Below are 13,782 nucleotides of genomic sequence, written 5' to 3' on the forward strand. Positions count from 1 at the left end.
TTGATTGAAAACCATTAACCTGGGTGTTTGTTTGTTTTTTGTTTTGTTTTTGAGACAGTCTTGCTTTATCACCTAGACTGGAGTGCAGTGGCACGAGCTCAGCTCACTGCAACCTCTACCTCCCAAGCACAAGAAATTCTCATGCCTCAGCCTTCCGAGTAGCTGGGATTACAGGCATGTAGCGTCATGTCCAGCTAAATTTTTTTTTTTTTTTTGTATTTTTAGCAGAGACAGGGTTTCTCCATGTTGGCCACGCTGGTCTCAAACTCCTGGCCTCAACTGATCCGCGAGCCTGGGCATCCAAGTGCTGGGATTACAGGCATGAGCCACCATTCCTGGCCTAACCTGGGTTTTAACCAGGAAAATGGCATCCTAAAATCCTAGCGATATTTTAAAAGAATAGATTCAGTTGGAAGAGAAAGGAGATAGGAGGTGGGTAACATCAGATAAAAGGAGGACAGGGAAAAAAAAAAAAAAGACAAAAAAATAATAATAATAAGCATAGGCCAGGCACCGTGGCTCACACCTGTAATCCCAGCTCTCAGGGAGGCAGAGGCGGGAGGATAGCTTGAGCCCAGGGCCCAGGAGTTCGAGACCTGCCTGGGCAATATAGCGAGACCCCGTGTTCCACAAAAAGGAAGAAAAAAAAAAAGACAAAAAAAAAAAAGGAGGACAGTTACAATAATATGTGACAGTTAAAGATTGATGGTAGTCTATGTTAAGGCAGTAACAGAATGGATTAAAATTATTGCTTAAGCAATTTCAATAGAAAAGGTTTTCTGAAGAGGTGATAACTAAACTAAAATTTAAATTTTTTTTTTTTTTTTTGAGACAAAGTCTTGCTCTGTCACCCAGGCGGGAGTGCAGTGGTATGATCTTGGCTCACTGCAACCTCCACCTTCTGGGTTCAAGTGATTCTCCTGCTTCAGCCTCCTGAGTAGCTGGGACTACAGGTGCGTGTCACTACACCCGGCTAATTTTTGTATTTTTTTGTTGTTTTTTTTTTGAGACGGAGTCTTGCTCTGTCACCCGGGCTGGAGTGCAGTGGCCAGATCTCAGCTCACTGCAAGCTCTGCCTCCTAGGTTTACGCCATTCTCCTGCCTCAGCCTCCCGTGTAGCTGAGACTACAGGCGCCCGCCACCTCGCCCAGCTAGTTTTTTGTATTTTTTAGTAGAGATGGGGTTTCACCGTGTTAGCCAGGATGGTCTCAATCTCCTGACCACGTCATCTGCCCGTCTCGGCCTCCCAAAGTGCTGGGATTACAGGGTTGAGCCACTGCGCCCGGCTAATTTTTGTATTTTTAGTAGAGATGGGGTTTCACCATGTTGGTCAGGCTGGTCTCGAACTCCTGACCTTGTGATCTGCCTGCCTTGGCCTCCCAAAGTGTTGGATTACAGGCATGAGCCACCACACCCAGCCTAGGAGATGAGATTTGATAGGCAGGTAGAGGCCACATATGTAGGGCCTTACAGACCATGATAAGATATAATGGAATTTATTTTGCATAACAGGAAGCCAATGAATTTTTTTTTTTTTTCTTGCTGGGAAGCATAGCCTCCAGCAGAAGCTGGAAGCAGGCATTTCCTAAAGCCAATGAAGATTTTAATTCAGGGAATGGCCTGATCTGATTCCAGTTCTTCTGGTTGCTCTTTGGAGAAGTGACCTAAAATGATAAGGATAATACACCCTTATGATCATCTAGGTGAAGGACGAGGGTGGCAGCAGAAATAGAAAGAAGAGGATAAGACCAGGCATGGTGGCTCACACTTGTAATCCTAACACTTCAGGAGGCCAAGGTGGGAGGATTGCTTGAGGCCAAGAGCTTGAGACCAGCTTGGGCAACATAGCAAGACCCCTTGCTACCAGAAAATTAAAAATTAAATTTCTACACAGCTTCCTTTGGGGAAAAAAAAAAAAAAGGTGGGGGAAAGGACTGAAGATATATCTGGGGGCTAAAATGAATAGGATTTATCATGTACTGAATATGACTGAGGAAAAGGAAGAATCAAGTTTGCTCTGAAATCCTTAGCTTCAGTATCTGAGATTTTCTACAATTTTCAGCTTTCTAAGATGGCTAAAAGAATAGCAAGTTGAATGTTGGGGCAGGAAAAGGTGGAGGGCAAGAATTTAACTTACACATTAAATTTAGGACACATATTAAATTTAAAATGCATATGAAAGACCTAACCTTCCACCATAAGAATCTAGAAAAAAGATAAGCAAACTAAATCCAAAGTAAGTAGATGGAGGAAATTAAATATAAAAGCAGAAACCAATAAAAGAGAAAAGCAAAAGATAGAAAAATTAACAAAGTCAAAAGTTGGCTTTCTTAAAAATTAATAAATGGATAAACTAATAGGAATAATCAGGAAAGAAAGAAAAAGATAAAATATTTTCTCTCTTACCAAAATCATGGGCTATCATTACAGATGCTATAGACATTTATGCCAATAAATTCAACACATTAGATGAAATAACAGATTCCTTAAAAACACAATTCACCAAAACTAACTGAAAAAGAAACAGAGAATCTGAGTAATAATCAATACACCTCCCAAAAAGAAAGCTCCAAGCCCAGATGGTTTTATTAGTGAATTCTAGCAAACATTCAAGGTATAATTAGTGCCTATTTCTTTCAGAAAATATAGGAAGGAGTGTTTCCTAATTTACGAGGCCAGGAAAATCCAGATTCCAAAACCTGACAAAAACATTTCAAAAAAGAAAATTAGAGACTGATATCCCTCATGACCAAATGAAAAGGTCCCCCAGAAATATATAAACAAATGAAATCTAGCAGTATACAGGCTGAGCATCCATTATCTGAAATGCTTGAGACACTTTTGGATTCTGGAATTTTTTTTTTTTTTTTTTGGAATATTTACATGATACTTACCAGTTGGACATCCTAAGGCAAAAAATCCAAAATCTGAAATGAACACCATTTCGGCACTCAAGTTTGGAGTTGTGGAGCATTTCAGATTTTGAATTTTCATATTACGGATGCTCCACCTGTATTAAAATAGTAATAAAAACACAGCAAGACCAAGTGGAGCTTATCCTAGAAACAAGAGTAGATCAACATTCAAAAATCAATGTAAATCATCAAAACAACGGAAGGGGAAAATCATATTATCATCTCAATAGATGTGGGAAAAGCATTTCGCAATATTCAAAATTCATTCAAATGGAAAGGGGAGGGGAAAAGAAGGGAGAGAGGGAGGGAGGGAAGGGGAAAAGCTCTCAGAAAACTAGAAAGCATCCTTAAGCTGATCAGAAAAAAACTCATGGCTACCATCATTCTTAGTGGTAAAAACCTTAAATGCTATTCCCCTAAGTTCACAAAGTAAAATAATTACTCTCTCCAATTCTATTTAATATTTGACCCAAATTAAGGCCCGATACTGTGTCCTGCCTTGACATCTGGTGAAACTGGGAGGGCCTCAAATGGCCTAACCACAAGTTTGCCTCCCCATTCTGCTCCCACAGATAAAGCTGCCTACTCAAACAGACCTTCTGATCACAGGGACCAGGCACAGTGCCTGCTTATCCCTACGTAGTGGGTTTCCATGTCCTGGTCCCCCAACAGCCCACACACTTATCCAAACAATCCAATCATATCCTTCTTTAGGAATCAGAAGGTATGCCAGCCTCTTGATACTACCAAGCCTGCCTCCCACAGCCCCTGGTTGTTCATTTTGTTCCCAAATGTAATCTTCATGTAGCCATGCATGGCATGTAGTGTCCTTCTCCCCTAGGCTGTAAACATATGTAACTAACACACTGCTATTGATCTCAACCGTCCTGTGTCATGTGTTCAGCCATTCCCATAACCCTAGGGCAAAATCCCTCCTTCACCACACGGTAAACAGGAGGCAATGAAAACACTGGCAAATGCAAATGACTTGCACCCAGTATAAAGGAGTCTTACAATTCAATAAGATAATCCAATTTTTTTTTTTTTGAGGTGTGGTCTCACTCTGTCACCCTAACAGGAGCGCAGCGGCGCAATCTCAGCTCACCGCAACCTCCACCTTGCAGGATCAAGCGATTCTCCTGACTCAACCTTTCAAGTGGCTGGGATTACAGGCACGTGCCACAATGCCTGGCTAATTTTTTTTTTTTTTTTTTTTTTTTTTTTTTTTTTTTGAGATGGAGTCTCACTCTGTCGCCCAGGCTGGAGTACAGTGGTGCAATCTCGTTTCACTGTAAGCTCCGCCTCCGAGTTCTCACCATTCTCGTGCCTCAGCCTCCTGAGTAGCTGGGACTACAGGCGCCCACCACCACGCCCAGCTAATTGTTTTGTATCTTTAGTAGAGACGGGGTTTCACCATGTTAGCCCAGATGGTCTCGATCTCCTGACCTCCTGATCAGCCCACCTCGGCCTCCCCAAGTGCTGGGATTACAGGCATGAGCTACCACACCTGGCTTAATTTTTAAAATAGGTACATTTCCAGTTCCAGAAAAAATGGCATAGATGCACTTTTCCTTATTCCTTCTGCCAAGTACAGCTAAAATTCATGGATTATATATAAAACAAATGTAAGAAGATGCTGAAAGATACAGAGAGGAAGGCAGACCAGTTAGTGATCTCAGCCAAGGAATGACAGACTGATGAGTTCTTTGCCTCATATATTCTGAAATGAATACTGGAGAAGCCAACAATCTGGAAACACCAGACCATGCTAACAAGAAAAGCCTGCTCTCTCCAGGCACAAGATCAGGGAAGAGTTAGTCCTCCCACTGCTAAATCTAACTGGCTTTTTAGAAAAGGGGCTCGGTGTAGTAGATCATGCCTGTAATCCCAGCACTTTGGGAAGCCGAGGCAGGTGGATTGTTTGAGCTCAGGAATTCAAGACTAGCCTGGGCAACATGGCAAGACCACATCTCTATAGAAAAAAAAAACAAAAATTAGCAGGGCCACGGGGATGTGTGCCTATGGTCCCAGCTACCTACTCTACTTGGGAGGCAGTGGTAGGAAGATCACTTAAGCCTGGGAGATTGAGGCTGCAGTGAGCAGTGATCACACCACTGCACTCAGCCTGGGGAACAGAGTGAGATGGAGAGGAGGAGGGGAGGGAAAGAAGGAACGGAGGAAAGGAAAGGGAAAGGGAAAGGAAGAAAGAGGGAAAGAAAGGTGGTGAAGTAATGAGATACTACACATACGGAGGTCAGTTGGAGAGCTAGGAAACACCAGAAGAGAGGTATCAGAGAAGCACAAGAAAGATTGCATTATTAGACAGCAAGAGTTGACTGGACTACATGGTTCTAAGAAGTAAAGTAAGATGAGGATAAAGAAGTAAAGATGAGAATTAGTAGTGAAACTACTAGTGAGTAGTTTCAATGGAAAAACTGAGGATGGAAGCCAAATTGGAATGGGATAAACAATAAACAAAGACATTTGCTTCTAGCAATATGGTGTACTCAACAGTCTGAACTGTCCTGATGAAAACAATGAAATGATATAAAATATCACTTATTACATTATGTATTATATATATTATATATTATTACAGCTGACCCTGGAACACCACAAGTTTGAACTGTGTGGGTCCACTTATACATGGATTTTCTCCCACCTCTGCCTCCTCTGAGACAGCAAGACCAACTCCACTTCTTCCTCCTCCTCAACATAAAGACAAGGATGAAGACCTTTATGACCTTCCACTTAAAGAATAGTAAATATATATTCTCTTTGTTATGACTTTCCTTTTCTTTTTTCTTTTTTGGCTCTATGGAATCTTTCTAGGTCATATGTTTTTTTTTGTTGTTTTTTTGGTTTTTTTTTTGAGACAAAGTCTCACTCTGTCGCCTAGGCTGGAATGCACTGGAGCGATCTCAGCTCACTGAAACCTCTGCCTCCTGAGTTCAAGTGATTCTCCTGCCTCAGCCTCCCAAGTAGCTGAGATTATAGTCACACGCCACCATGCCCGGCTAAGTTTTGTATTTTTAGTAGAGACGTGGTTTCATCACGTTGGCCAGGCTGGTCTCAAACTCCTGACCTCAGGTGATCTGCCCACCTTGGCCTGCCAAAGTGGGGGATCACAGGCATGAGCCACCGCACCTGGCCTCTTTTTATTTTTTTTTTCAATTTTTATTTTAGATTCAGAGGGTATATGTGCAGGTTCATTACCTGGGTATATTGCATGATGCTGAGGTTTGGGGTACAAATGATCCTGTCACCCAGGTACTGAGCATAGTACCCAACAGTCAGATTTTCAACCACTGCCTGCCTCCTTCCCTTCTCATTCTAGTAGTCTCCAGTTTCTATTGTTGCCACCTTTTTGTCCATGAGTACCCAATGTTTAGTTCCCATTTATAAGTGAGAACAAGCCGTATTTGGTTTTCTGTTCCTGTGTTAATTTACTTGGGATAATAGCCTCTAGCTGCATCAATATTGCTACAAAGAACATGATTTTGTTATTTTTATGCCTGCATGGTATTTTGTGGTGTATATGTACCATATTTTTTTTTCCAATCCACCACTGATGGGCACATAGGTTGATTCCATTTATTTGTTATTGTGAATAGGGCTGCAATGAACATCCAAATACATATGTCTTTCTGGTAGAACGGTTTGTATTTGTTGAGATACATACTCAGTAATGGATTACTAGGTTGCATGGTAGTCCTGTTTTAAGTTCTTTAAATCTCGAAACTGCTTTACACAGTGGCTGAACTAATTTACATTCCCACCAACAATGTACAAGCATTTTCTTTTTCTCTGCAGCCTCACCAACATTTGTTTTTTGATATTTTAATAATAGTCATTCTAACTGGTGTGAGATGGTATCTCAGTGTGGTTTTGACTTGCATTTCCCTGATGATTAGAGATGTGGACCATTTTGTCACGCTTCTTGGCCACTTGTATATCTTCTTCTGAGAAGTGCCTGTTTGTGTCTTTTGACCATTTTTTAATGGCTTTTTTTTTTTTTTGCTTGTTCAACCGTTTAAGTTTCTTACAGATTCTGGATATTAGACCTTTGATATCTGCAAATTTAGCTGCACAGTTTGCAAATGTTTTCTCCCATTCTGCAGGCTATCTCTTTACTCTGTTGATAGTTTCTTTCACTGTGCAGAGGCTCTTTAATTAGTTCTGCTTGTCAGTTTTTGATTTTGTTGCAATTGCTTTTGAGGACTTAGTTATAAATTCTTTCCCAACACTAATGTCCAGAATGATGTTTCCTAGGTTTTCTTCTAAGATTCTTATAGTTTAAGGTCTTACATTTAAATCTTTAATCCATTTTGAGTTACATTTTGTATATGGTGAAAGGTAGGGAGTCCAGTTTCATTCTTCTACATAAGCCACATGATTTTCTTAATAACATTTTCTTTTCTCTATCTTACTTTATTGTAAGAATACAGTGAGACACGTTCATCAGCTTGCTCCTTTCTGCCCGCGGACGCTGCCGAAGAAGCATCATTAAAATCTCTCTTCTCCCTTCCATCACGTCTAAGTCTGAGTCTCCTAAAGAGCCCGAACAGCTGAGGAAGCTCTTCATTGGAGGGTTGAGCTTTGAAACAACCGATGAGAGCCTAAGGAGCCATTCTGAGCAATGGGGAACATTCACAGACTATGTGGTAATGAGAGATCCAAACACCAAGCACTCCAGGGGCTTTGGGTTCATCACATATGCCACTGTGGAGGAGGTAGATGCAGCCATGAACGCAAGGCCACACAAGATGGATGGAAGAGTTGTGGAACCAAAGAGAGCTGTCTCAAGAGAAGATTCTCAAAGACCAGGTGCCCACTTAACTGTGAAAAAGATATTTGTTGGTGGCATTAAAGAAGACACTGAAGAACATCACCTAAGAGATTATTTTGAACAGTATGGAAAAATTGAAGTGATTGAAATCATGACTGACTGAGGCAGTGGCAAGAAAAGGGGCTTTGCCTTTGTAACCTCTGACGACCATGACTACGTGGATAAGACTGTCATTCAGAAATACCATACTGTGAATGGCCACAGCTGTGAAGTTAGGAAAGCCCTCTCAAAGCAAGAGATGGCTAGTGCTTTATGCAGCCAAAGAGGCTGAAGTGGTTCTAGAAACTTTGGTGGTGGTCGTGGAGGTGGTTTCGGTGGGAATGACAACTCTGGTAATGGAGGAAACTTCAGTGGTAGTGGTCGATATGGTGGCAGTGGGGATGGCTATAATGGGTTTGGTAATGATGGAAGCAATTTTGGAGACGGTGGAAGCTACGATGATTTTGGCAATTACAACAATCAGTCTTCAAATTTTGGACCCATGAAGGGAGGAAACTTTGGAGACAGAAGCCCTAGCCCTTATGGTGGTAGAGGCCAATACTTTGCCAACCAAGAAACCAAGGTGGCTATGGCAGTTCCAGTAGCAGCAGTAGCTATGGCAGAGGCAGAAGATTTTAATTAGGAAACAAAGCTTAGCAGGAGAGGAGAGCCAGAGAAGTGACAGGGAAGTTACAGGTTACAACAGATTTGTGAACTCAGCCAAGCACAGTGGTGGCAGGGCCTAGCTGCTACAAAGACCTGTTTTAGACAAATACTCATGGATATGGGCAAAAAACTCAAGGACTGTATTTGTGACTAATTGTATAACAAGTCATTTTAATTTCTGTTCTGTGCAAAGTGTAAAGCATTCCAACAAAGGGATTTAATGTAGATTTTTTTTTTTTGCATCCATGCTGTTGCTTGCTAAATGTAATAGTCTGATCATGATGCTGAATAAATGTCTTTTTTATAATGTGCAAAGAAAAAAAAGAATACAGTATATAGCATATATAACATGCAAAATATGTGTGAATCAACTGTTTATATTATAGGTAAGGCTTCTGGTCACCAGTAGGCTATTAGTAGTTAAGTTTTTGGGGAGTCAAAAGTTATACATGAATTTCAGCTGCACAGGAGGTTGGCACCCAAATTGTTCAAGGGTCAACTACATATTATAAAATATAAAATATTATATAAATCACACCAAAGTATTTCTTTAATGTTTATTTCTTTAATGTCCTGGAGACCATGATATTTCCAATTCTGCTTAGAAGCTGTTAAAGGCACAATGTTAAAATCTAGAGCTTGTCCAAGGTAGGAAGCCAAACTCAATGTTAAGGTAAAAAGGAAACAAACCTCAGAGAGACAGAGAGAGAGACCAACCAAGACCTTGTCTGTACCTTAGTATTGGTGGCATATGGAAAAAATAATTTCCCCTGAGAATCCATAACCACCAATAGCTCTCAATTAGATTAGTAGTCAGAATGTATGCTGTTATATAATCTGAAGAATTTCAAGCTCAGAGCTTAATTTCAGGCAGTCCCCAGTTAACAGCACCTCTCTAATGTTCCCATCCATTAAGTGGAAGTGAATCATGATAAAGTTTTTCATCCTTGTTTTCTCTGAGTAGGCTGAAAAGGAAGAGAAAGAAGTAGAATTGGTCTTGCTGTCTCGGAGGTGGCAGAGGTGGAAGAAAATTCACATGTAAGTGGACCTGCGCAGTTCAAGCCTGTGTTGTTCAAGTGTCGGCTGTAATAACATATATGTAATACATAATGTTGAGCACTGGCAAAAGCAAATCCTCTCTGGAAGAACATCAACATAGACCACAAAGAGTTTCCACAAGAAAAGTTCCAAGGAACAAAAATTCACAATCGAAAAAAGTTTACAAAATATACAAGAGAACAAGCCACAAGCCATTATGAGTGACATCCAACAGAAAGAACTAGCAACAGAGTCAAACCTATAAAGTTTCAAATACTATAATGCTATAAACATTACCAGACAGAAAATATAGAATAATCGTATTTGAATGTTTTAATAAATAAAAGAGAAGCTTGAAAATTGAAGCAAAGAACAAGGAACTAAGAAAAAGAAAGATCAAATTTGAAAAAAAAAAAACAAAACAGAATTAGCTGGACATGGTGGCACATGCCTGTAATCTCAGCTACTCAAGAGGCTGAGGTGGGAGGATTGCTTGAGCCCAGAAGTTCGAGGCTGCAGTGAAAGCTATGATTGCACCACTGCACTCCAGTCTGGGTGACAGAGCAAGATCCTGTGAAAAAAAGAAGAGGTGAGGCGAGGGGAGGGGAGAGGAGAAGGGAAGAGAAAGGAAGGGATGGGAGGGAACTGGAGGGGAAAGGAGGGGAGGAGAGGGGAGGGGAGGGGAAAGGAGGGGAGGAGAGGGGAGAGAAGTAGAGGGGAGGAGAAGAGAGGGGAGGAGAGGAGACGGGAGAGGAGAAGAGGAGAGGGGAGGGGAGGGCACAGACAGGAAGGGACAGGAGGGGATGGGACAGGAGGGAAGGGGAAGGGAGGGAAGAGAAGGGGAGAGGGGAGAGAAGGGAAGGGAGGGGAGAAAAGGGAAAGAGAGAGGAGGGGAGGGGAAGGGGAGAAGGGGGGAAGGGAGGAAGAGGGCAAGGAAGGAAGGAGGGAGGGAGAGAGGGAGGGAGGGAGGGAAGGAAGAAAGGAAAAAGGGAGGGAAGGAGGGAAGGAGGGAGGGAGGGAGGGAGGGAGGGAAGGAGGGAAGGAGGGAGGGAGGGAAGGAAGGAAGGAGGGAAGGAAGGAAGGAAGGAAGGAAGGAAGGAAGGAAGGAAGGAAGGAAGGAAGGAAGGAAGGAAGGAAGGAAGGAAAGAAGGAAGGAAGGAAGGGAGGAAGGGAGGGAGGGAGGGAAAAGCCGGTCACGGTGGCTCACGCCTGTAATCCCAACACTTTGGGAAGCCGAGGCGGGCGGATCACGAGGTCAGGAGATTGAGACCATCCTGGCTAACACGGTGAAACCCCGTCTCTACTAAAAATACAAAAAATTAGCCGGGCATGGTGGCAGGCACTTGTAGTCCCAGCTACTGGGGAGGCTGAGGCAGGAGAATGGCATGAACCTGGGAGGTGGAGCTTGCAGTGAACCAAGATAGCGACACTGCACTCCAGCCTGGGCGATAGAGCGGAACTTCATCTCAAAAAAAAAAAAAAGAAAGAAAGAAAGAAAAAACTTCTAGAAATGAAAAAAAAAGACACTTAAAATGAAAATTAACGGGCATATTAAACAGCAGGTATTCTCCACAGCTGAGGAAAGATTTAATTAATTGGATAATACATTTTTTTAATCCAAAATGAAAAACAAAAAAGAAGGATATAAAATATAAAACAGACAAGACACGGTGGCTCATGGCTATAATCCCAACATTTCGGGAGGCCAAGGCAGGAGGATAACTTGAGGTCAGGAAGTCAAGACCAGCCTCCAACCAGAGTCACAGATGGAGACCCTATCTCAAAAACCAAAAAATTAAAAACTAAAACAGGGAGAGGTGCAGTGGCTCACACCTATAATTCCAGCACTTTGGGAAGCTGAGGCAGGAAAATTGCTTAAAGCCAGGACTTCAAGATCAGCCTAAGCAACATAATGAGATCCCATCTCTACAAAAAAAAAGAAAAGAGCCAGGCATGGTGATGTGCACCTATAGTCCCACTACTAGAGACATCAGATTGGGAGAATTGCTTGAGCCCAAGAGTTTGAGGTGCAGTGAACTATGACCACGCTCCAGCCCAGGCAATAGAGCAAGATCTTGTCTCAAAAAATAAAAATAAAAATGAAAAACACATATAATAGAATAAACGATAAAGGGAGAAATGTTAACATACAGGAAGCCCCCAACTTAGGATAGTTTGACTTAAAATTTTTGGCTTTATGACTGATTTATCAAGATGTAACCCCATCATAAATCGAGGAGCATCTGTATATCTAATCTAGGTTTTAGATGGCAATATCGGAAAAAAATTGAGGCAACAGTCAAAGATAATCACCGAGAATTTTCCAAAACACTTCAAATACACATTGGTGTGTACAGAAAGCCCAATGAGTCTCAAGCAGGATTAAACACACACACACATATAACTGGAAATGAAAGAAAGAGACTAGAACAGATGGACTGACTGGCTGATTAATTTTTTAAAAACAACCACAGGAGTAGAGAAAAGGATCCCTTCAATAGAACCAAATAGACTAAAAGCAGTCATCTCAACAGTAACAATATGACCCAGAAAAAAGACAGAGATGGAAGTTTTCAATGTGCTGACAAAAAAAAAAAGATCTGTATGTAGAATTTTATGCTCAGCAAAATCGTGTTTCAAGAATGAGCATGAAATAAAATTTTAGACCGAAACTGAGAGTCTAGCAAATCAGTCCTCATTTTAAAAAATCCTAAACGATGTACTATAACACGAAGAAAATAATTGTACGTGGAAGGCTGAAGATGCAACAAGGAATGGTAAACAACTATACTGGTAAACAATGGATAAATCTAAAAACAATAATAACCTCTAATTTGTGAAGATAAAAGAAAATAAGATAAATCTAAACTACTGAACCACAATACAAGTTGGGAAGTAGTGATCCATATCAAAGCATTCAAAGGTCCTTGAAACGGAAGGAGAGAAAAGTATTTTAGACATTATGTATGTTACAAAAGAAACAAAAATGGGCCGGGCATGGTCACTCACACCTATAATCCCAGCACTTTGGGAGGCCGAGGTGGATGGATCACTTGAGGTCAGAAGTTCAAGACTAGCCTGGTCAACATGGTGAAATCCTGTCTCTACTAAAAACACAAAAAAATTAGCAGGGCATGGTGGCATGTGCCTGTAATCCCAACTACTTAGGAGGCTGAGGTGGGAGAATCATTTGATCCTGGGAGGTGGACATCGCAGTGACCCGAAATCACGTCACTGCACTCTAAGGCAACAAAGCAAGACTCTGTCTCAAAAACATAAAAAGAAAAGAAACACTAAATGAACAGAATATAATGCATAATATCCAAACTAGTAGCAGTACCCAAGACTAACCCCAGCAATGTACTCCACCACCATGTGAAGGTTGCTTACCAAAGGGCCAGCAAATAAGAATGAATAGCCAGAGAGGTAGGAAAAAAACCAGAAGAGTGTGGTATTACAGAAGCACAGAAAAGAGTGTGTAGTAAGGAAGTTAAATCCAAACTAAGGCAAAAAGAGAAAAAGAAACAGAAAAGCAGGATAAAGAGAAAGTACAAAGCGCAATAAAAATAAATCAATATACATCAATAACCAAAATAATTCAAAGGGGTTTTCCCAGTTAAAAGACACGTGTTACGCTGTTTGCCACAAACAAAAAAAAAAAAAAAAAAAAAAAAAAAACCCCACCTAAAACAAAAGGAACAAAAAAATATGAAAATGAAAAGAAAGAAAAAGTCCAGGAGCAGTGGCTCACACCTATAATCCCAGAACTTTGGGAAGCTGAAGCAGGCAGATCACCTGAGGTCAGGTATTCGAGACCAGCCTGGCCAATGTAGCAAAACCCCGTCTCTATTAAAAATACGAAAAAAAAATTAGCCGGGGGTGGTAGCACACACCTGTAATCCCAGCTATGCAGAAGGCTTAGGCAGGAGAATCACTTGAACCTGGGAGGCAGAGGTTGCAGCGAGCCAAGATTGCGCCACTGCACTCCAGCCTGGGCAACAGAGTGAGACTCTGTCTCAAAAAAAAAAAAAAAAAAAAAGAAAAGAAAAGAAAAGAAGAAGAAGATACACAAAATACTAATCAAAACAAAACTGGGGTTATTCCACTACTATTAAACACCAATTCACCAAAAAGATATAACAGATCTAAGTAGATAAAATATGAAGCCAGTGACTGTAAACAGCATATTAGAGAAGTTTGGCTCTGAAGGAAAGCAAATAATAGATGGTACCTGAAGAGGGGATTTCAAGTCAGAGAAAAAGTTTTTGGTTTTGGTTTTTTTCATTTTTTATTTTTTGGTGTTCTCTTCTTATTTGTTTTCATATCATATGGAAC

At 41.1% G+C, this 13,782-nt stretch overlaps 1 protein-coding gene and 1 pseudogene across 1 annotated transcript in view; one reads left to right on the forward strand and one right to left on the reverse strand.

Annotated features, from left to right (window-relative positions):
- EEA1 (early endosome antigen 1) overlaps window positions 1-13,782 on the reverse strand; it is a 163,337-nt gene that overhangs the window by 111,332 nt on the left and 38,223 nt on the right. The gene's annotated exons all lie outside the window — the stretch shown is intronic.
- Window positions 7,568-8,382, forward strand: LOC126930313 (heterogeneous nuclear ribonucleoprotein A1-like; annotated as a pseudogene).

The sequence above is a fragment of the Macaca thibetana genome, chromosome 11, assembly GCF_024542745.1.
Source record: "Macaca thibetana thibetana isolate TM-01 chromosome 11, ASM2454274v1, whole genome shotgun sequence".
Taxonomy (NCBI): Eukaryota; Metazoa; Chordata; class Mammalia; order Primates; family Cercopithecidae; genus Macaca; species Macaca thibetana.